Raw genomic sequence first — 22,643 nt, forward strand, 5'->3', positions numbered from 1 at the left:
TTGCATTTTGGTAACTGATGTTTCAAGATACTCCCAGTATTCAGATTGAGGGATTTCTGGGAGAAATTCCTGTTTTTTCTTCTTGATGGGATCATCCTGTGCTTGTTGTTTTTCCATTGATGCTTTGTTGATTGGTTTCTCGACTGAGATATACTCAGTTATTCCCATCCTTACTCCAGCGTCCTTGCAGAGCAGAGAAATCAAGCTTGGGTAAGCCAACCTGGCCTCTATAGAATTTGTGTTAGCAATTTTGTAGAATTCAGTTGAAATCAGTTGATGAACTTCCACTTCTTTTCCCATCATGATGCAATGGATCATCACTGCTCTTCTAATAGTGACTTCAGAACGGTTGCTGGTGGGCAGCAGAGAATGCCCAATTAAGTCCAGCCATCCTCTGGCGACTGGTTTGAGATCTTCTCTTTTGAGTTGATTTGGGACACCCTTCGTGTTGGTGGTCCACCTGGCTCCAGGGATACATATATCCTCTAGAATCTTATCTAGTCCCTTGTCTGTTCTCATCATTCTCTTGTTGAAAGAGTCTGGATCATCTTTCAGCTGAGGTAGCTTTAAGATCTCCCTGATCTTGTCAGGGTTGGTATGAACAATCTTTCCTCTGACCACGGTCCGATATTCATAGAAAGCAGTTCCAGATAGTTTTTGCTTGTCTGTCTGCCACATATTAGCATAGAACTCCTGGACCATATTCCTTCCTACTTTCGTTTCAGGATTAGCTAGGGCCTCCCAGTTCCTGATTCGAATTTGCTCCTGGATCTCCGGATATTCGTCTTCTTTTAGATCGAATCTAACTTCTGGGATCACTGATCTTAGACCCATTATTTTGTAGTAATGGTCTAAATGTTCTTTAGATAAGAACTTCCCTTGATTCCAAAGTGGTTTTGGAACACTCTCTTTCTTGCCTCTTGAAGTGGGTTGTTTTCCCTTAGGAGCCATGACCTTAGTAATCACGGATAAACACACCAAACTTAGAGGTTTGCTTGTCCTCAAGCAAAAGAAAAGAAAGGAGAGGGATAGAAGGAGAGCTAGGTGCAATTGTTGATGGAAGGGGAGGGAGGCCGAACCCATATTTAAAGGGAGGGGGGTGGGTTCGAAAAATTAGAAGAGATATGATAAAAAAGATTGATTTGGAAAAGATAGGATAGAAGATATGATAAGAGATGATATAGTTTAAAAAAGGATATAAAAGATTTTTGAAAAAGATAAATCTAAATTTTGAAAAAGATAATGTGGAGATTTGAAAAAGATATTAATTAGTTGAAATGATTTTTGAATGAGAAGAGATGGATTTGTTTTGAAAATTTTGAAAAAGAGTTGAATTGGATAAAAAGGGTTGGTGCTTATGGATTAAGATACATTTGATATTTTTAAAATAGGGTTTTTTGAAATTAGGAATTTTAGAAATTAGGGTTCTTAACATGTTTATGTGAGAAATCATGAATTGAAGCGTGAAAATCAAAATTAAAATGAAAAATATGAAGAAAAAATGAATTTACCTCCTCCCCACCATCCTGGCGTTTGAACGCCCAAACGCTGCATGTTTTGGGCGTTCAACGCCCAAATGCTGCCTCTCCTCGGCGTTCAACGCCCAGCTGCTGCTTCTTTCTGGTGTTGAACGCCAGGAAGTCCTTTGTTACTGGGCGTTTTTCTGAACGCCCAGAATGCTGTAAATCTGGCGTTAAACGCCCAGAAAGAGCTTCTTTCTGGCGTTTAGCGCCCAGATGGCTATCCTCACTGGCGTTCAACGCCCAGTGGATGCTTCTTTTGGGCGTTGAACGCCCAAAACAGACTTTTACTGGCATTTTCTTGCCAGGGAGCTCTTTTTTCTCTATTTTGTGTGCAGAATCCTTCTGTAACTCTATGAACTTATACAATTGACTCTTTACCTTAGGATCAGTGAACTTTATATAAACAAATAAAATCAAGAATAGGGAAAAATGATTTAGAGGAAGTGATGCCCTATGGCTGGGTTGCCTCCCAGCAAGTGCTTCTTTATTGTATTTAGCTGGACTTTGCTGAGCTTTTAATCTAGCTTCAGCCTTGAGCACTCTTGCTCAACATTGCTTGATTCTCTGTCCATTAACAATGAACTTCTAATCAGAATCAATATCTTGAAGCTCCACATAACCATATGGTGATACACTTGTGATCACATATGGTCCCCTCCACCGGGACTTCAGTTTCCCGGGGAATAGCCTGAGCCTAGAGTTAAACAACAGAACCTTTTGTCCTGGTTCAAAAATTCTAGATGACAGCTTCCTGTCATGCCATTTTTTTTATGTTTCTTTATAGAGCTTGGCATTTTCGAAAGTAGTAAATCTGAATTCCTCTAGCTCATTTAGCTGGAGCAATCTTTTTTCTCCAGCTAATTTGGCATCAAAGTTTAAGAATCTGGTTGCCCAGTAGGTTTTATGTTCCAGTTCCACGGGCAGGTGACATGCCTTACCATACACAAGTTGGTATGGAGAGGTCCCTATAGGAGTCTTGAATGCTGTTCTGTATGCCCACAGAGCATCATCCAAGCTTCTTGCCCAATCCTTTCTACGGGTACTTACAGTCCGTTCTAGGATTCTTTTTAGCTCTCTGTTAGAGACTTCAGCTTGTCCATTAGTCTGTGGATGATATGGAGTCGCCACCTTGTGGCGAATCCCATACCGGACCATGGTAGAGTAAAGCTGTTTGTTGCATAAGTGAGTGCCCCCATCACTGATTAGTACTCTAGGGACACCAAACCTGCTAAAGATATGTTTCTGGAGGAACTTCAGCACTGTTTTAGTATCATTGGTGGGTGTGGCAATGGCCTCAACCCATTTTGATACATAGTCAACTGCCACCAGAATATCAGTGTTTGAGAATGATGGTGGGAAAGGTCCCATGAAGTCAATTTCCCATACGTCAAACAACTCAATCTCCAAGATTCCTTGTTGAGGCATGGCATAACCATGAGGTAGATTACCAGCTCTTTGGCAACTGTCACAGTTACGTACAAACTCTCGGGAATCTCTATAGAGTGTGGGCCAATAGAAGCCACATTGGAGGACCTTGGTGGCTGTTCGCTCACCTCCGAAATGGCCTCCATATTGAGATCCATGGCAATGCCATAGGATCCTCTGTGCTTCTTCTCTAGGAACACACCTACGGATTATTCCGTCTGCACATCTCTTAAAGAGATAGGGTTTATCCCACAAGTAGTATTTTGCATCCGTGATTAATTTTTTCTTTTGTTGCCTGTTGTACTCTTTGGGTATGAACCTTGCAGCTTTATAGTTTGCAATATTGGCAAACCATGGTGTTTCCTGAATGGCAAATAAATGCTCATCTGAAAAAGTCTCAGAGATCTCAAGAGAGGGGAGGGACGTCCCTTCTACTGGCTCTATCCGGGACAGGTGATCAGCCACTTGGTTCTCTGTCCCTTTTCTGTCTCTTATTTCTATATCAAACTCTTGCAGAAGCAACACCCATCTGATGAGCCTGGGTTTTGAATCCTGCTTTGTGAGTAGATATTTAAGAGCAGCATGGTCAGTATACACAATCACTTTTGATCCCACTAAGTATGATCTGAACTTGTCAATGGCATAAACCACTGCAAGTAATTCTTTTTCTGTGGTTGTGTAATTTTTCTGGGCATCATTTAAAACGCGACTAGCATAATAAATGACATGCAGAAGCTTGTCATGCCTCTATCCCAATACTGCACCAATGGCGTGATCACTGGCATCACACATTAGCTCAAATGGTACTGTCCAGTCTGGTGCAGAAATAACTAGCGCTGTGACCAGCTTAGCTTTCAGCGTTTCAAATGCCTGCAGACACTCTGTGTCAAACACAAATGGCATATCAGTAGCTAGCAGATTGCTTAGAGGTTTTGCAATTTTTGAAAAATCCTTTATAAACCTCCTATAGAATCCTGCATGCCCCAGAAAGCTTCTGATTGCCTTAACATTGGCAGGTGGTGGTAATTTTTCTATTACCTCTATTTTTGCTTGATCCACCTCTATTCCCTTGTTTGAGATTTTATGCCCAAGGACAATCCCTTCAGTCACCATGAAGTGACATTTTTCCCAGTTCAAAACTAGGTTGGTCTCTTGGCATCTCCTCAGAACAAGTTTCAGGTGATCAAGACAAGAGCTGAATGAGTCTCCATATACTGAGAAGTAATCCATGAAGACTTCCAGAAATTTTTCCACCATATCAGAGAAAATAGAGAGCATGCATCTTTGGAAGGTTGCAGGCGTATTACACAGCCCAAATGGCATCCTTTTATAAGCAAACACTCCAGATGGACATGTGAATGCTGTTTTCTCTTTATCCTGGGGATCTACTGCGATCTGATTATAGCCTGAGTAGTCATCCAAAAAGCAGTAGTAATCATGACCTGCCAGTCTTTCTACCATCTGGTCTATGAATGGTAAAGGAAAATTAGAAGGGTACAGATGCTGAGTTCAGCAGTTACTGTTTTAACCTCTTCTTTCATGGAAGGGTCACTGCTTAGGTACAGATGCTAATTCTTGGCAACTGTATCAATGAGCTCTTGAGCCTCTTCAATTGTCTTTCTCATGTGGATAGATCCACCAGCTGAGTAATCTAGAGACATCTGAGGTCCTTCTGCAAGCCCATAATAGAAGATGTCTAACTGAACCCACTCTGAAAACATTTCAGAGGGGCATTTTCGTAGCATCTCTCTGTATCTCTCCCAGGCATCATAAAGAGATTCATTATCTCCTTATTTAAAGCCTTGGATGTCCAGCCTTAGCTGTGTCATCCGTTTTGGGGGAAGTATTGATTCAGGAATTTTTCTGTCAGCTGTTTCCATGTCCTTATGCTGGCCTTAGGTTTGTTATTTAACCACATCTTAGCCTGATCTTTTACAGCAAATGGAAACAGTAATAGTCTGTAGACATCCTGATCTATTTCCTTATCATGTACTGTGTCAGCAATTTGTAAAAATTGTGCCAGAAACTCTGTAGGTTCTTCCTGTGGAAGACCGGAATACTAGCAACTTTGCTGCACCATGATAATGAGCTGAGGATTCAACTCAAAGCTACTGGCTCCAATGGAGGGTATGCAGATACTACTCCCATATGAAGCAGTAGAGGGGTTAGCATATGACCCCAGAGTCCTCCTGGACTGTTCATTTCCACTTAGATCCATGATGGAGAAAGGGAGATGATGTAAAAAAAAATTTATTTTTATTTATTTATTTATTTATTTATTTCAAAAATGAAATAAATTAAAATAAAATAAATAAAAATGATTGAAAATTTTCGAAAAAATTGAGGAGAGAGGAAGTGGTTAGGAAGTTTTGAAAAGGATATGGTGATTTTTTTGAAAAAGGTTTTAGATTTTGAAATAAAAATCTGAATTTTAAAGGTAAATTTCGAAAATTTGCTTTAAAATAGAGAGAAAAGATATTTTTGAATTTAGAGAGGAGAGACAAAAACAATAAGATAGCACAAGATTTAAAATTTTTAGATCTAATGCTCCTTGTTTTTGAAAATTTTGGAGGAAAAACACCAAGGAACACTAAACTTAAAATTTTTAGAAAACCAAACCAAAATTTTCGAAAACCAAAGGGGAATCAACAAGAAAACACCAAACTTACAGTTTGGCACAAAATTTAATAGAGAAATTATTATTTTTGAAAAATTTATTTTTTGAAAAGAAAATAAAAGACTCCGACTCAAAAGACAAACATTTCCTAATCTAAGCAACAAGATTCACTGTCAGTTGTTCAAACACTAACAATCCCCGACAACGGCGCCAAAAACTTGGTATGCAAAAATTACTTCACAATATGTAATTCCGCACAACTAACCAGCAAGTGCACTGGGTCGTCCAAGTAATACCTTACATGAGTAAGGGTCGAATCCCACGGAGATTATTGGTTTGAAGCAATCTATGGTTATCTTGTAAATCTTAGTCAGGGAATCAATTATAATTATTAGTATGAATTTCGAAGAATAAAAGAGCATGGATTAAATACTTGTTCTGCAGTAATGGAGAATATGTTGGAGTTTTGGAGATGCTTTGTCTTCTGAATCTCTGCTTTCTCCCTGTCTTCTTCTTCAAGCACGCAAGGTTCTTCCTATGGCAAGCTGTATGTTGGTGGATCACCGTTGTCAATGGCTACCATCCGTCCTCTCAGTGAAAAAGGTCCAAGTGCGCTGTCACCACACGGCTAATCATCTGTCGGTTCCTACTCATGCTGGAATAGGATCCATTGATCCTTTTGCGTCTGTCACTACGCCCAGCCCTTGTGAGTTTGAAGCTCATCACAGTCATTCAATTCCTGAATCCTACTCGGAATACCACAGACAAGGTTTAGACTTTCCGGATTCTCATGAATGCTGCCAATGGATTCTAGCTTATACCACGAAGATTCTGATTAAGGAATCCAAGAGATGTTCATTCAATCAAAGGTAGAACAGAGGTGGTTGTCAGGCACGCGTTCATAGATTGAGGATGATGATGAGTGTCACGGATCATCACATCCATCATATTGAAGTGCGAATAAACATCTTAGATAGAAACAAGCGTGTTTGAATAGAAAACAGAAATAGTTGCATTAATTCATCGAAACACAGCAGAGCTCCTCACCCCCAACAATGGAGTTTAGAGACTCATGCCATCAAAGAGTACAAAGTTCAGATCTAAAAATGTCATGAGGTCCAAAATAAATCCCCAAAAGTTGTTTAAACACTAAACTAGTAACCTAGGTTTACAGAAAATGAGTAAACTATAACAGATAGTGCAGAAATCCACTTCTGGGGCCCACTTGGTGTGTGCTGGGGCTAAGACTAAAGCTTTCACGTGCCTGGGGCTGTTTTGGGCGTTCAACGCCAGCTTTGGATCCTTTTCTGGCGTTGAACTCCAACTTGCAGCTTGTTTCTGGCGCTGGACGCCAGAATTGGCAGAGAGCTGGCGTTGAACGCCAGTTTACGTCGTCTATCCTTGAGCAACGTATGGACTATTATATATTGCTGGAAAGCTCTGGATGTCTACTTTCCAACACAATTGGAAGCGCGCCATTTGGAGTTCTGTAGCTCCAGAAATTCCGTTTTGAGTGCAGGGAGGTCAGAATCCAATAGCATCAGCAGTCCTTTTTCAGCCTGAATCAGAATTTTGCTCAGCTCCCTCAATTTCAGCCAGAAAATACTTGAAATTACAGAAAAACACACAACTCATAGTAAAGTCCAGAAATATGAATTTTTCCTAAAAACTAATGAAAATAAACTGAAAACTAACTAGAACATACTAAAAACTATATGAAATTAACCCCAAAAAGCGTATAAAATATCCGCTCATCAATGTCCTCATGCTAAATCCAAAGTAAAAAGTAAGGTTAAAGTGGTGGAGTGTTATGCAATGCAACCTATTCTAAATGCATCTACCTAAATGAATCATGCAATTCCAATTTATCCACTCATATATAAAGCTTACATGTAGTCAAATCAATTCACATTCTCAAGGAGTCATATATATATATATATATATATATATATAGCTAACCCTTAAATAATAAAGCATTTTAGCAAATGAGATGGGAAATAAAAATATTGTACAAACTTGCAAAATAATTAGTAAATTAAGCACAGATATATGTTGATGAGTTATTGAACCCTCACTGGAATTTGTGTATACCTTCTAGTCACTCAGTGTTTATTGGGTTCATTCACTCTATTTTTCTTTTTATTCTTACTTTCCATAACTTTGTTCTTCATCTAACCAATCAATAATTATAGAGTACAATCATACCAAAAGTCATGAGGTCTTTAATTAAGGTTGTAATGGGGCCAAGGTAAAGGTAAGGATATATGTATAAGGCTAAGTGAGCTAATAAGTGAATCCTTAATTAGACTAAGATCTCACCTAACATACATATTTAGTAGAACAAGCCTTTTTACCAATTTTCCCATATTATCCTACTTGTTGTTACATGCTCATGTTTCGATTTTTGTTTTTATCCCATGTGCATTACTTTTATTTTGCATTGGGGAATTTTTTTGTATCCCCTTTTATTGAATGCTGAAAAATAACTTTTTTTTATGCACATGGTAATTGATCAATTCGATTTCTCATGAGCATGCTTCCCAAATTTTCTGAATTATTTTATTTCCTTCAACTTTTCTACCTTTTGTTTCTATCATCCATGTTCCCAATAGGTTTTCCACATTTTAATCTATTCATAATTTTCTATCTTAAGCTAACCAAGGATTCAACTTGGGATTTTATTTTGTTTTTCTGCTTAAGGCTAGTAGTGTGGCTAAATAGAATAAAAGGGATTTTAAAGGCTCAAGGGGGCTAACAAGGGTGATGTGAAAGGTAGGTTATTTTGGGGTAAGTGAGCTAAAATCAAATGATGGCCTTAATCATTCTTTTGGCATGTATCTATATTCTATAATTGGACATATAGATTAAGGCAAAGTAAAGAACATCAGAATAAAAAGAAACAAAACACACAGGAATGAAATTATGGTTTGAATGCAACCATACAATTAAGCTCAATACTCACAGGCTGTGTGTTCTCTAACTCAAGCATCATATATCATTCATATATGTTATGCAGGTTTAGTTAAAAATTTCCATTATTCTCATAAAAAAAATTATTTAGGGTAGCCTTTAAAGTTTTAATGTTCCTCCTTGATGAAATATTGTCAACTTAACTATATGATGTAATGCTATATATACACGGTTTATGGATTTAAATCTGTTATGTTCAATTTCCTAGCTTACTTCCTTTTTATAGAGGAAGGGGGTCGGTGGCGACGGCGTCTGGGCAGCGGCGGCGACTGGGTGGTGGTCGGGGTGGCGGCAATGGTGGCTGGATGGTGGTTGAGAGAAGAGGGGCAGAGAGGGGGTGACGCGATCGCGTGGGTCGCGCGATCGCGTCGATGGACATTATGCTAAACGCACAACTCCAGCACCGTTTCAGCGCAACTCTCTGTCTCGTCCTAGGGTGTTGTGCAATCCATGCAACGCGATCGCGTCGCTCACGCGGTCGCGTGGGATTGGTTTTGTGCAAGTGACGCGATCGCATGGGGCATGCGATCGCGTGGGCCAATTTGTGCAAAACACACAAGGGCCGCACGATTCCAGCCTAACTCTTTGGACGTTGGATTTTTTTTTTGATGCCGATCTTCAAGGCACGCGGCCGCGTGGATGACGCAGTCACGTGGATAGTGTATTCGTAGTATGACGCGATCGCATGGGGCATGCGGTCGCGTCGTGCATTCCTTTTTTTTTTTTTGAATGCAGAATGCAATGATTAATATGAATGTTATGCATGATTCCAAGTTCAATAAAATGAAATAAAATTCGAAAACAAACAAAACTAAATAAAATTAAAATTGCAAAAGGAACGATCATACCATGGTGGGTTGTCTCCCACCTAGCACTTTTAGTTAAAGTCCTTAAGTTGGACATTGGAGGAGCTTCCTGCTATGGCGGCTTATGTTTAAATTCATCCAAAAATCTCCGCCAGTGCTTGGTATACCAATAGCCTCCGGGGTCCCATACTAGGCATGTAAAGCTTCTAAGCAGCTTCAAACAAATTTTCAGGCTCCCGGGATGACAAATGTCAGAATAGATTCCAGGATCCCAAGCTTTGCTATTAAATCCGCCTCCGTCTTGATCTATATGTCTCCATCCGGGCGGTTTAAAAAGTAGAATCTCACCATGGTGACCAAACGTTCTCTGTGATCCATGCAATGGAGCATGATACCAATCCGTGTACTTCGAGGTGAAGCGTGGGACCTTATTGAAACTTGTGCACCAACTCTGAGTACGAGCCATTTCTCTCTTACTCTTAAAGCCGTAAAGAGCTCTAAGCTGGCCATCTGTTTCAAGCAAACCATATTCAAGTGAATAAGTAAAGTTAAAGGTTAAGAATTGTACCCACTTGAAGCTTGTATTAGGTGGTAATGGCCTTGGGATAGGTGTTTCTGGTGGTTCTGTAAGTTCTACTCCCATGGGTTCTTTTGTGAATTTCTCCACTTCCTCACAAGGTTCTACAATTGTATCTGTGTCCTAGTCAAAGTCTTCTCTGTCTTCCTCGTCACTTGAGTCATAGATTGGAGGTTGAGAGAAATCTACCTCCGCATCATCTTCATATTCACTTGGGGAAGATTCTTCGATCTCAGAGAATTCACTTGCAGATGCAAGTTCATTACTAAGAGAATTTGACTTATGACTATCATCATCAATGGAATTTGTGTCTTGGGTTATTCTGTCTGATTCGTCATAAACAACTTGCCTTGGAGGTTGTATAATATCCTCCTTAGCATCAACTGTAGCATCCTTGACGGAGTTCTTCTCAGTTCTGGATTCCCATGGAGGTTCAGCATTTCCTAGATCTTTAACCAATTCTTCCTCTTGAACAATGACAGCTTCTTCTACTTGTTCTAGTACGAATCCATTCTCTCTCTTGTCCACTGGAGTTTCTGGTATCTCCTTTATGTTAGGCTCTTCGTTAGACTATTCACATGGGGCTGTGGCTGATCCTTGTGTATTTGAGCGCCTAGAAACCCATTGAATTACTACTTGCTCCAGTTGTCGAATGGTTGTTTGAAATTTATTTACTGTTTTCTTTAGGCGAACCTTTGCTTCTCGGGTTGCCGGACTTGGGCATGATACATAGGAAAGTGGTGGTGATTGGGAGTGATTGGATTGGTACTGGGGTAAGGAAGGATCATATGGTGGCGAATGGTGAAGAGAAGCTTGTGAGTGTGGTGGTTCGAGGTTATGTTGAAAGGATGGTTTATATGCACGGGGTGGGGCTTGTTGGTAGTTACAAGGTTGTCCACCATATCTTTCAGCTGGGTATGCACGGTAGAATGGTCTTTGTCCAGGATATCTCGGAGGGTGTTGCTGCCTAAAGGGTTGATTAGATCCTCTTGGCTCCATCCATCCTTGATTGGTCTGACCTTGATGCATATTCCTGCTGTAACTTCTATTTCCTTCAACAAAGTTAGAACCAAACTCAAAGCGAGAGGGGTGAGAGTTCATGGTAGCAATTAAAGATAAAAAGGAAAAACAAAAATAGAGAAACAAGCAAAAGAAAAATATTTACAATAACCAATAATAAGGCACACGTTAGCAGTTCCCCGGCAACGGCGCCATTTTGAAAAACCGAAGATTGATGGTTCAGAGGTTATAAAAACTCTCGTTGTAAGTATAGTTACTAAACCAAGCAATCAACCTTTCTTACAAACGTTTTGGGTGTCACAAGTAACAAACCCCTTTAAAAATTGTTAACCGAGTATTCAAACCTCGGGTCATCTTCTGAAGGAACTACAAGGAAGTATGTTCTTATTACTGGCTATAAAGGTTGTAATCGAGGTTTAGAAGGTGAGAAACAAGTGATTTAAATGACAAGTAAAGTAGATGGAAATTGAAATAAATAAACACTGTAAAGCAACTTTTGGCAAGGTAAGAGAAATTGGAAGTCCAACTTGGTTATCTCCCTCAACAATAATGAAAGTTGTATCTAAATTCCACTTAGTTAACCTTTACTAAAGTAAAGGAAAGTCATGGGACTAATTAGTTTGACCTTCGAATCCTATTTATTTTCCTAAGAAAAAGTTGGGATTATTGAAGTTCAGTTCAATTAGCAAGATAACGATTATCAATTATGCTGAGTTTAATAATGTTGAGTTACTGATTTCTTAACCAAGACCAAAAGGGAAAAAGTAAAATTGTTGGAATAAAAATGTCCTTAGATGGGAAGCAATGGTAACATAAATTAAGGAGAAAGCAATCAATAACTGAAATACCTCAAATAATCATTAATTCAAATCATAACATGGGAAGGATTCATAAGTCAAGTTGGCAACATTTATAGGTACGAATAAAAGCATTAAAGTAAATATTAAACCTGGATCGAGAGTCACTCTTACAAACTAAGAGAAGTCCTAAATCCTAATCCTAATCCTAAGAGAGAGAGGAGAGAACCTCTCTCAAACTAAATCTAAATCATGGAAAGTGAAAATTGGCGAGCTCTCCCTGAATGGATGCATTCCCCCACTTCATAACCTCTGGTCTATGCCTTCTGGACTTGGATTTGGGCCAAAAAGGGCTTCAGAATTCGCTATGAGCATTTTCTGCAATTTCTGGTGCGTGGCCTCTGTCACGCTTCTGTGTGGGTCACGCGGTCGCGTCATTCGGAGCATTTCCTTGCCACGCGGTCGCGTCAGTCATGCGACCGCATCATGTGCGTTCTGCTTAAGGCGAGTGGTCGCGTTAGTCATGCGGCCGTGTCGCTGCTGATTCGCGCTTGGCACGCGATCGCTTTGTCCATGCGATCGCGTGGATGCCAGTTTCTTCAGAAGCTCCGTTTTGTGCTTTCCTTCCATTTTTGTATGTTTACTTTTCCATCCTTTAAGTCATTCTGCCTTAGAAATCTGAAACTACTCAACACACTAATCACGGCATCGAATGGAATTAAAGGTAATTAAAATAATTAATATTAAAGCTTAGGAAACATGTTTTTCACATACATCACATAATAAGGAAGGGAAAGTAAAACCATGCTATTAATATGAATAAGTGGGTGAAGGATTGAATAAATCACTCAAATTAAGCACAAAATATATCATAAAATATGGGTTTATCAGTCGTCCAAGTAATACCTGACCGAGCCAAGGTCGATTCAATGAGGATTGTGGCTTGAAGAAAGCTATGGTTATCTTGCAGGTCTTAGTCAGGCGAATAGAAGAGTTATTGGTTTGAATTTTATTAAAATCATAAAAAGAATGAAAAAGGGTAATCATTACTCAGAAGTTGTGTAAACTATGATAAGAAGGTGGTTAAGGCCTGGAAATGCTTTGTCCTTCTGGATTAACTCTGGTATTATTGTCTTCTTCAATTGTGAATGATTTCTTCTATGCCAGGCTATATGTGATCAACACCGTACGACTGCGGTCATTAATCTCCTCTGCTTCAAATCAAACGCCGGGTCAGCGGTCATCCATTCTGAATGGGGGTGAAGCTCTTGCAGTCAATTCTCCTTAATGATCGTACTCAAAATGCCACAGACAAGGTCGAATCTTCCGGATCATAGAATGTTGTGCCTTTGGGTTCTAGCCTCTACCACAGAGACCCTAATCTCCCTATACGTCGGCTGAACTGTTGTCTCGAGAAGTCCCCGAAGTCGTGGATTAGCCATCTAAGAGATGTATAATCAAGTTGGCGGTTCGATGCTTTCCAGTCACGAATTCACACGAACCCAAAAAAGACACGGGTGGTTGTCAGGCACGCGGTCTTAGTATGATGAACGGAGCTGATTGTCATGGATCATCCCATTCATCAAGTTGAAGAATAAATATACATCTTAGAATTGAATCAAACACGGATTGAAGAGAAACAGTAACACTTTTATTAATTCATAGAACTCAGCAAGGCTCCTCCCCTCAACTTAGGTGGTTTAGAGACTCATACTGAAAGAAAACACAACGATACATGAAATATGGCATAGAGGTCTTCGTCCCTATCCCCCCTTAATGAGAGGTGTAAAAGTCTTTAAATACTAAAGAAATGACTAAGGATTACAAAAACAGTCTTTTAGCGCTAAAATCTACTTCTGGGGCCCACTTGGTGAGTGTTTGGGCTGAGCTTTGATGAGATCCACATGCTAGAAGGCCTCTAGGATGTTGAACACTGGCTAGGGGGTCCTCTTTGGGCGTTTGGACGCTGGTCTCCTCCTTTGGGCGCTGGACGCCTAGAATGGGGCAGGAGGCTGGCGTTGGACGCCAGTTTTGGGCCTTATAATTTGAATCAACGTATAGACTATTATATATTACTCGAAATCTCTGGAAGTCAACTTTCCGTAGCCATTGAGAACGCTCTATTTAGACATCTGTAGCTCCAAAAAAGCTCTTTCGAGTACAAGGAGGTCAGATGCGGACAACATCTATAGTGCTTTCTCTGTCTCTGAATCAGACTTTTGCTAACTTTTGCTCCAGCTCCTCAATTTCAGCCAGAAAATACCTGAAATTGCATAAAAATACACAAACTCAAAGTAGAATCCAAGAATGTGAATTTAACACTAAAACCTATGAAAACTTAATAAAAAAGTAAACAAAACATGCTAAAAACTATATGAAAATGATGCCAAAAAGCATATAAAATATTCGCTCATCACAACACCAAACTTAAATTGTTGCTTGTCCCCAAGCAACTAAAAATATAGTAGGATAAAAAGAAGAGTAAGATATAATAAATCTCAGAGTTTCCAATGAAGCTCGGTTTTAATTAGATGAGTGGGACTTAGTAGCTTTTTGCTTCTGAATAGTTTTGGCATCTCACTATCCATTGAAACTCAGTAATGTTGGTCTCTTTAGGAACTTAGAATCCAGATGATATTAGTGACCCTCCTAGTTCAGTTCTTTTTTATTCCTGAACGCAACTTTCAGAGTCTTTTCCGTGACCCTAAGCACTTTATTTTCCAGTATTACCACTGGATACATAAATGCATAGACACTTTAACTGGGTGAACACCTTAGGATTGTGATTCAGGTTTGCTAGAATACCCAGATAGAGGTGTCTAGAGTTCTTACGCACACTCTTAGGATCTTTGGATCCTTTTACCCTTGCCTTTTGGTTTAAAGGGTTATTGGCTTTTTGCTCTTGCATTTTGGTTTAAAGAGCTATTGGCTTTTTCTGCTTTTTATTTATTTATTATTTTTGTTCGCATGCATATATATTAATTTTTTTCTTTTGCAACATGCTTTTTCTTTTTCTTTTTGCTGCTTTTTCTTGCTTCAAGAATTAATTTTTGGATTTTTCAAATTACCAATAATATTTCATTTTCATCATCATTCTTTCAAGAGCCACATTCTAAAATTCCAACTTTAATATGCACTGTTTATTCATACATTCAGAAAATAAAAACAATGCCACCACATCAAGATAATTGAACTATTCTTATTATAAACTTGAAATTTATGTATCTCTCAATTCTTTTTAATTAAAATTTTCTTTCAAGCAAGGTGAGAGATATATGGAACATTTTATAGCCCTAAGACATAAATGCAAATGATCATGCAACAAGAACAAGAGAACAAACAACACCACATAACAGAAAATAGAAAAATAAAAAAGAAGAGGCAATAAAGAGAACGAATCGACCTTTAATGGTGGCGGCTAGTACTTCTCCTTGAGGATCCAATGTGGTGCTTGATCTCTTCAATGTCAATGCTTTGTCTTTGTTGTTCTTCCCTCATAGCCCTTTGATCTTCTCTAATGGATCTTTGGTCTTCCCTTATTTCATTGAGGATGGTGGAATGCTCTTGATGCTCCATCCTCAACTGATCCATGTTGGAGCTTCATTCTCCTATGGAAGTATGCCATTGATCCCAATAGCTTTAAGGAGGAAAATGCATCCCTTGAGGCATCTCAGGGATCTCATGCTGAGGCGGCTGTACAAGCTCATGTGCATGCTCTCTAGTTTGCTCCATCCTCTTCTTAGTGATGGGCTTGTCCTCCCCAATGGAGATGTCTCCCTCTATGACAATTCTAGGTAAATTGCATAGATGACAGATGAGGTGTGGGAATGCCAACCTTGTATTGGTGGAAGGCTTCTCAACTATCTTGTATAATTCTTGAGGGATCACCTCGTGTACTTCCACCTCACTTCCAATCATGATGCAATGGATCATGATGGCTCTTTTAATAGTCACTTCTGACCGATTGCTAGTAGGGATGATAGAGTGTTGGATGAATTCCAACCATCCTCTAGCTATGGGCTTGAGGTCAAGCCTTCTTAGTTGAATGGGCTTGCCTTGGGAATCCCTTTTCCACTGTGGTCCTTCTACACAGATGTATGAGAGCACTTGATCTAGTCTCTGATCAAAGTTGACTCTCCTAGTGTAAGGATGTGGGTCTCCTTGCATCAAAGGTAAGTTGAACGCCAATCTACACTTTCCAGGCTGAAATCTAAGATTCTCTCTCGGACCATGGTGCTCTAATTCTTTGGATTTGGGTTCACACTAGTGTCATGATTTTTAGTAACCCATGCATTAGCATAGAACTCTTGCACCATTAAAATCCTAACATCTTGAATGGGATTGGTTAGGACTTCCCTACCTCTTCTCCGGATCTCTTTGGATTTCGGGATACTCGTTCTTCTTGAGCCTGAAAAGGACTTCAGGGATCACCTTCTCTGCCACTACTTCATAGAAGTGGTCTTGGTGGGCTTTGGTGATGAATTTCTCCATCTCCCAAGATTTAGAGGTGGTGGCTATGATAAACCCCAATTTTGTGGTTTATATTGTGCCTATTTTGGGGGATTTTATCACCTTTTCCTACATTTATTCAATAAAATAGCATGGTTTTGTAATTCTCCCTTAATTTATGCTTAAGTGTAAAAAATATTCCTTTTAGGCCCTTAAATTGGTGATTTTAATTCACTTTAATTTTATTCGATGCCCTGATATGTTTGTTGAGTGATTTCAGGTTCATAAGGCAAGTATTGGATGGAAGAAGTGAAGAGAAGAGCATGCAAAGTGGAGAAATCATGAAGAAATGAGCTTTTGGAGAATTGAGGGCCACGTGCACCCGTCATGTATGTGTACGCGTGCATTGGAGATTTTCAGTCCACGCGCACGCGTCACTCACGCGTATGCGTGAGTAAAGGTTTTTGCCAGCGACGCGCACGCGTCACCCACGCGTACGCGTGACGCTTGGCACGTGACCCACTTAAAGTGAAATCGTTGGGGGCGATTTCTGAGCTGCGCAGGCCCAAATCCAACTAGTTTCTGAGGGTATTTGATGCAGAATTGAAGATTGAGCAAGGGGGAGCACTTAGTTAGTCAACATGAGCCTTTAGTTAGTTTTCTAGAGAGAGAAGCTCCCTCTTCTCTCTAGAATTAGGTGAGGATTAGGTTAATTTCTCTTAGATCTAGATTCAATTACTTGATTTCATCTTGTTTCCTTTATGATTTCTTGTTCTTATACTTTCATTCTCTTAGTTGTGATGTTAATTTCCCTTTTATGCCTTTTCTATGTTAATGAACTCTTGTTGGATTTGGATCTCATTTAGTACAATTTAATGTTTGATGTTCTTTTATTGTTGATTTGAGCATTGATCTTAGTTTCTTGCAATTGGTAGTTGTTAGATTTTATTCTTCCTTGCAATTTATTGTGCTTTCTTTTTACGCCTTCCAAGTGTTCGACAAAATGCTTGGAAGGATGTTAGAGTAAATTTTGAGCATTCTTGGCTTGGGAAGAGAAATTGGGTGATCTTGAGTCATTAAGACCCAACTCATGTTGGTGATCTAGAGTTGTTGGTTAATATTATTTCCAATAACTCTAATCTCTTGCTAATTTAATTAGTGAGTTGATTAGGATGTTGGATTGAGATTAACTAGTCTTGTTTGACTTTCTCTGATGGAAGATAACTTACACTTTCTTCCAACTTTGGAGATGACGAAATAGGATAAATTCTTGTTTATTATTGTTATTAGTGACTAGGATGGAAAGCCTTTGATCTTAATCCTTGCCATGAATGTCTCCCTTTATTAATTGTTTTCTTTAGTGTCCGCTTTACTTTTCTTGTCATTTATATTTCTTGCCCTTTTCATCAATCAAACCCCTTGTTCTTTATAGCCAATAATTGACCACTTCATTGCAATTCCTTGTGAGATGACCCGAGGTTTAAATACTTCGGTTAATTTTCATTGGGGTTTGTACATGTGACAACCAAAATTTTTGATGTGAGAATTATTTTTTGGTTTAGAGCTATGCTTACAACGAAGTTGTTATTTCTGTAAGAGAAATTCTAGACCGACACGACAATTTCATCACTATCAAAATGGCGCCGTTGTCGGGGAGTTGCAATAGTGTTATATTACTGGCTATTGTGAATATTGTGAATATGTTTGCCTTTTGCTTATTTGTTAGTTTTTGTTAGCTTTAGGACTTTATTGCTTCTTCTTGTTAGCTTTTGTTTTTTTTTTATATTTGCTATTACGAATTCTCACCCCTTTGGCTATGAGTTTGGCTCAAATTATGTTGTAGGGAATGGAAGCTACAATGATAGCATGCATCAAGGATGGAACAATCAAAGGTGGAGGGAGCCTCAAAGGATTGATCACCCTTTGATGAGCGGATAATTTATACGCTTTTTGGCATTGTTTTTAGTATGTTTCAGTATGATTTAGTTAGTTTTTAGTATATTTTTATTTGTTTTTAATTAAAAATCACATTTCTGGACTTTACTATGAGTTTGTGTGTTTTTCTGTGATTTCAGGTATTTTCTGGCTGAAATTGAGGGACTTGAGCAAAAATCAGATTCAGAGGTTGAAGAAGGACTGCTGATGCTGTTGGATTCTGACCTCCCTACACTCAAAATGAATTTTCTGGAGCTACAGAACTCCAAATGGTGCTCTTCCGTTGGAAAGTAGACATCCAGGGCTTTCCAGCAATATATAATAGTCAATACTTTGAATAAGGATTGACGACGTAAACTGGCGTTCAACACCAGTTCCAAGCTGTAGTCTGGCGTCCAGCGCCAGAAACAAGTTGCAAAGTGGAGTTCAACGCCAGAAACACGTTACAAACTGGCGTTCAACTCCAAGAATGACCTCTCCACGTGTAAACATCAAGCTCAGCCCAAGCACACACCAAGTGGGCCCCGGAAGTGGATTTCTACGTCATTTACTCAATTCTGTAGACCCTAGTAACTAGTTTAGTATAAATAGGACTTTTTACTATTGTATTTACATCTTATGATTTTTCGTTCAACTTTGGATCATATTGATCACGTTTGGGGGCTGGCCATTCGGCCATGCCTGAACCTTCATCACTTATGTATTTTCAACGGTAGAGTTTCTGCACTCCATAGATTAAGGTGTGGAGCTCTGCTGTTCCTCATGATTTAATGCAAAGTACTACTGTTTTTCTATTCAATTCAACTTATTCCGCTTCTAAGATATCCATTCGCACCCAAGAACATGATGAATGTGATGATTATGTGACGCTCATCATCATTCTCACTTATGAACGTGTGCCTGACAAACACTTCCGTTCTACATGCAAACAAGCTAGAATGAGTATCTCTTAGATATCTAATACAAAGGACCAAGTTCGAGATATTAGAATCTTCGTGGTATAAGTTAGAACCCATGGATGGCCATTCCTGAGATCCAGAAAGTCTAAACCTTGTCTGTGGTATTCCGAGTAGGATCTGGGAAGGGATGGCTGTGACGAGCTTCAAACTCGCGAGTGCTGGAAGTAGTGACAGACACAAAAGGAAGGTGAATCCTATTCCAGTATGATCGAGAACCTCCAGATGATTAGCCGTGCCGTGACAGAGCATTTGGACCTTTTTCACAGAAAGGATGGGATGTAGCCATTGACAACGGTGATGCCTTACAGAAAGCTTGCCATGGAAAGGAGTAGGAATGATTGGATGAAGACAACAGGAAAGCAGAGGTTCAGAGGAACGAAAACATCTCTATACGCTTATCTGAAATTCTCACCAATGATCTACATAAGTATTTCTATCTTTATTTTCTGTTTATTTATTATTATTATTTGAAAACTCCATAACCATTTGATATCCTCCTGACTGAGATTTACAAGATGACCATAGCTTGCTTCATACCAACAATCTCCGTGGGATCGACCCTTACTCACATAAGGTTTTATTACTTGGACGACCCAGTGCACTTGCTGGTTAGTTGTATCGAAGTTGTGAATGAAAAACGATTTATTAGGACATGCGTACTGAGTTTTTGGCGCCGTTGACTAAGATCACAATTTCATGCACCATGTTTTTGGCGCCGTTGCTGGGGATTGTTCGAGTTTGGACAATTGATGGTTCATCTTGTTGCTCAGATTAGGCAATTTTTTTTTTGTTTTATTTTCAAAAAAAAAATTGTTTTCAAAAATCTTTCAAAAATTTTTTTCTTTTCCTTTTGTTTTCGAAAATTATTTTAAAATTTTTAAGAATGAATTCTAAAGTTTCAAATTGGTATGCTGAAGTTTGGCTGGCCATCGAGCTTTAGACTAACCTGGTATAATTCCTGGAATCTTGATTCAGGACTTTGAATTCATTGCTTCCTTTTCCCTATGTGTTTTCAAAAAAATAAAAATATACAAAAATCCAAAAAAAATTAATAAAATCATAAAAATAAAAAATATTTTGTGTTTCTTGTTTGAGTCTTGAGTCAATTTTTAAGTTTGGTATCAATTGCATTTTTTCTAAAAATTTATGCATTTTTCGAAAATTCATGAATTTATAGTGTTCTTCATGATCTTCAAGTTGCTCTTGGTAAGTCTTCTTGTTTGATCTTCATATTTTCTTGTTTTGTGTCTTTTCTTGTTTTTCATATGCATTTTTAACTTGTTAGTGTCTAAGCATTAAAGATTTCTAAGTTTGGTGTCTTGCATGTTTTCTTTGCATCAAAAACTTTTCAAAAATATGTTCTTGATGTTCATCATGATCTTCAAAGTGTTCTTAGTGTTCATCTTGACATTCATAGTGTTCTTGCACGCATCATGTGTTTTGATTCATAATTTTCATGTTGTGAGTCATTTTTTATGTTTTTCTCTCTCATCATTAAAAATTCAAAAATAAAAAAATATCTTTCCCTTTTTCACTCATAAATTTTTGAAAATTTGAGTTGACTTTTTCAAAACTTTTTAAAATTTAGCTGTTTCTTATAAGTCAAATCAAATTTTCAATTTAAAAATTCTATCTTTTCCAAATCTTTTTCAAAAATCAAATCTTTTTCATTTTTCTTTCATAATTTTTGAAAATTCCAAAATGATTTTCAAAAATCTTTTTCTTATGTTTATTTCATATTTTCGAAAATAATACCAACATTTAATATGATTGATTCAAAAATATCAAGTGTTACTTGCCTATTAAGAAAGGTTCAATCTTTAAATTTTAAAATCATATCTTTTTAGTTTTTTGTTAGTCAAGTAATCAACTTTAGTTTTCAAAATAAAATCTTTTTAATTTTCTTTTCAAATCTTTTTCAAATTCAATTTCAAAATCTTTTCTAACTTCTTATCTTTTTAAAAATTGATTTTCAAATCTTATCTTTTTGTTTCAATCATATCTTTTAAAATTTCAATCATATCTTTTTCAAAAACAAATTTCAAAACTTTTTCAATCAATTTTATCTTTTTTTTCAATCATATCTTTTTCAAAACTACCTAACTAATCATCTCTCTCTTATTTTCGAAAATTCCCTCTCTCCTTTTTCAAAATTCCTTTTTAATTAACTAATTGTTTTAATTTTAATTTAATTTCAACTTTAATTTTCGAAATCTAACTTCCAATTTTAATTTTTATTAAATTTCAAAATTCTCTCTCTCATCTCCTTCTATTTATTTATTCATCTACTAACACTTCTCTTCCATCCAAAAATTCGAACACCACCTCCCTCTCTGTGTTCGAGTTTTCCCTCTTCTCTTCTTTACATTACATTCTTTTCTTCTTCTACTCACACGAAGGAATCTCTATACTGTGACATAGAGGATTCCATATTTTCTTTGTTATTCCCTTCTTTATCATATGAGCAGGAGCAAGGACAAGAACATTCTTGTTGAAGCAGATCCTGAACCTGAAAGGACTCTGAAAAGGAATCTAAGAGAAGTTAAAATACAACAATCCAGAGACAACCTTACAGGAATTTTTGAACAAGAAGAGGAGATGGCAGCCGAAAATAATAATAATGCAAGGAGGATGCTTGGTGACTTTACTGCACCTAATTCCAATTTACATGGAAGAAGCATCTCCATTCCTGCTATTGGAGCAAACAATTTTGAGCTTAAACCTCAATTAGTTTCTCTGATGCAACAGAACTGCAAGTTTCATGGACTTCCATCTGAAGATCCTTTTCAGTTCTTGACTGAATTCTTGTAGATCTGTGATACTGTTAAGACCAATGGGGTTGATCCCGAGGTCTACAGGCTTATGCTTTTCCCGTTTGTTGTAAGAGACAGAGCCAAAGTGTGGTTGGACTCTCAACCCAAAGATAGCCTGAACTCTTGGGATAAGCTGGTCACGACTTTCTTGGCCAAGTTCTTTCCTCCTCAAAAGCTTAGTAAGCTTAGAGTGGATGTCCAAACCTTCAGACAGAAAGAAGGTGAATCCCTCTATGAAGCTTGGGAAAGATACAAGCAACTGACCAAAAAGTGTCCTTCTAACATGCTTTCAGAATGGACCATCTTGGATATATTCAATGATGGTCTGTCTGAATTAGCTAAGATGTCATTGGATACTTCTGCAGGTGGATCTATTCACCTAAAGAAAATGCCTGCAGAAGCTCAAGAACTCATTGACATGGTTGCTAATAACCAGTTCATGTACACTTCTGAGAGGAATCCTATGAGTAATAGGACACCTCAGAAGAAGGGAGTTCTTGAAATTGATACTCTGAATGCCATATTGGCTCAGAACAAAATATTGACTCAGCAAGTCAATATGATTTCTCAGAGTCTGAATGGAATGCAAGCTGCATCCAACAGTACTCAAGAGGCATCTTCTGAAGAAGAGGCTTATGATCCTGAGAACCCTGTAATAGCAGAGGTAAATTACATGGGTGAACCCTATGGGAACACCTATAACCCCTCATGGAGAAATCACCCAAATTTATCATGGAAGGATAAAAAAAAGC

At 38.3% G+C, this 22,643-nt stretch overlaps 1 non-coding gene across 1 annotated transcript; it reads right to left on the minus strand.

Annotated features, from left to right (window-relative positions):
* Positions 1-22,072: 22,072 nt before the first annotated feature.
* Positions 22,073-22,180, minus strand: LOC112767945 (small nucleolar RNA R71). Its single transcript, XR_003185384.1, has one exon. It is a non-coding gene; the product is annotated as a small nucleolar RNA R71 (small nucleolar RNA).
* Between the last annotated feature and the right edge of the window lie 463 nt (positions 22,181-22,643).

The sequence above is a fragment of the Arachis hypogaea genome, chromosome 17 (assembly GCF_003086295.3).
Source record: "Arachis hypogaea cultivar Tifrunner chromosome 17, arahy.Tifrunner.gnm2.J5K5, whole genome shotgun sequence".
NCBI lineage: Eukaryota > Viridiplantae > Streptophyta > Magnoliopsida > Fabales > Fabaceae > Arachis > Arachis hypogaea.